This window comes from Bison bison, unplaced genomic scaffold, assembly GCF_000754665.1.
Source record: "Bison bison bison isolate TAMUID 2011002044 unplaced genomic scaffold, Bison_UMD1.0 scf7180017849470, whole genome shotgun sequence".
NCBI classification, from domain to species: domain Eukaryota; kingdom Metazoa; phylum Chordata; class Mammalia; order Artiodactyla; family Bovidae; genus Bison; species Bison bison.
Window position 1 is genome coordinate 4487 of NW_011480043.1, and position 2593 is coordinate 7079.

Here is a 2593-nt window from a genome sequence, read left to right on the forward strand (position 1 = left end):
CTAGCACAGAGAAATGAGCTCAAGGATAGGGTCGGGGAGGAGGGAAAGCTCCAACATGTCCAATTTGCTTTCAGACATGGTTACTGAACAGAATGTCCTGTCATCCCTTCATTCTCCATTTCATTACTGAATGAATGAATGGCAATGTTCTCTCCAAGTTGAGCCTGAGGAGGGCAAAGACTTCAGTTACATACTTTCACTGTGGAACTTCTAGGTCTGTAGTACATCTGCTTTCAAACAGGATTAATCCACTGCAGAACTTGGAAACTGGGGAAGTGTGCTTTGTGGCCCTTTCCTACCAATCACAGGTGTACATTAACTCACTCTCAAACGTAAATGATTGATAAAAATGGGATACTTTGCCCCTCCCTACAGAAAGCCCTGTGTTTTTCTGGTGGGGGGGATCTCAGGGAGTGAGTATGCAGCTACGGTGGTTGGTTTCAAGCGGGGGACCTCCCAGGGTCCTGTCCCAGGGTTCCTTCCCAGGACTCCAAATGGAGGCTAGTTCACACTCTGAGCCCCTGATCTTTCTCCTTGCATCAGCATGCAACTTGCCACACTGGTGAGAATCTAGTACACATTAGGAGGCTTGGATTGGGGAAAGGGGCTTCCCTAATTCCTTAAACCTGTTCAAGACGTCAGAAGGATTGATCTGTGGGTCCTAGAGGAGGTCGTAATCCCTTCAAATCTGACCCTAAAGTTCCTTACCTCCCAACACTGTTTAATTTTAAGCTATCACTATTTAATAGAGCAATGTTCAGGGGTGCTGCACACAATGAGTTATTTAACCCTGGTTACTATAAAATTTAGAAATTAACTCCTATATTCTTACACCAGGAAGCTTATTTACCCAGCAACTTAATGAAAAAAATGCATCACATTTCCCTTAATCCTTACAGAATGAAATACTCTGAGTACTATAGACTAATTTGTATTAAGCTGTTTGGAATGTAGAAGTACAAAGTCTCATTCCGATTTTCATCTGATGAGATTCTATTAGTCACTTACACTAATTTCTTATAGTGTTTACAAAAATTGCATTTCAAAAGTGCTTTTGCATATGAATTTAGCAAAAACTAATTGTTGCTTTTTGCCCAACACCACTCACTGCCTTCAAACTCTCCATCCCTAACCTTCAATCAAGCTGTACATTTTGAACAGTGGAGGGAGGCCTGTTTTTGGTCCTTGCTTTTCAGATGGAATTCCTTTGATCAGGTCTGATTTTGTTTTCTAACCATTGGATATTCCAGCATGTATTGTCAAGGCTAGCAGTGGGGCTGTGCAAGTTAGCAAGTGATCACTTGGTTGCTTTAGCTGTTCACCAAGGAAAGAGAGATGGAAAGAAAAGAGAAGAGGGCCAAGGACTGAAATTTATAGAAGCCTCTGAGTTTGAAAAGCAGGACAAAGATGAAACAAAAATGACAGAAAAAGACTCTTGTGAAATCTTGTGAACCAGGGTCTCCTGTATCAAACAGAGATATCCACGCAATCAGAAAATTTTGGTCAACCTTTCAGTGAAAAATATAAACATGTGACACTGGACTTTTAGTTGGTTTTCTAAAAGTATTCACATATACCATTCTTTCACTGAGAGAATCAAGTTTTATGTGATTTAGAAGGGGAAAAAGTGTTGTCAATTAACTGAAATACTTAAAGAGTGGCTCTGGGTTTTAACTTCCCTCCTCACTGTCAGAGCTATTTCAATGAATTAAATATCTATTTATAATGCAGAAGTCGTAGCAATCTATCTCAATGAATTAAATATCTATTTATAATGCAAACGTAGCTTGTTGCTGACAACGCTCCACATGGTGTGTTTTTTTCAACCTGGTTGCCATGGGAATCAGTCCCTTTACCCCTGGCTGGCCTCTAATCAGCACAGCATCAGGTAATCTCTGGGAAATGGAATCTCAATTAGGATGGAATGGACCTTTGAGAGAAGAATGTGCCTCTGGGACTCCAGAAACAAAGGCCCAAAATCCTCCCTTCAGTTCTGAAAAAAAAAGTAAATTACCCTCCATCCGTGGGCCACATCTTTGCCCTCAGCATCTTAGAGTTACAAAGATTATCCAGGTGATGTGGTCCAATCCCCAACCCAGTACACAATCTCCTTTATAGCAAAGCTGACAGCTAGGTACACAGCCTCTTTCTGTATACCTCCAGTGATGCAGAGCTCACCACTCCATGAGACAATCTGAGAATTTCAAATTGCTTGATTTATCTCCTATCTGTGTATACTTATTCCCTTCATACTCATTGGCTCTAGTTCTGACCCAGGTTGCAACCTAGATGAAATCTACTTCTTACACATAGTAGTCTTACAAAGTTTGGAAGATATGAGTTGTCTTCCTTGAGTCCAGAATATCTCACTCAATGTTGTTTCCGGGGTTTCGCCAACATTCAATTGCAAATGTATCTATGTGTAGTTAACTCTTAATTATCTGGGTTTTGGAGAGGGCAGAGTTCATGCCTACCCAACTCCTGCTGGATTCAACCAGAACAGCTCTTTTATATATTTATTATATATTATTATTTATTGATTTTATATATCTGTTAATAATATAGAATATTAAACGATGATAAAAGATGTGAT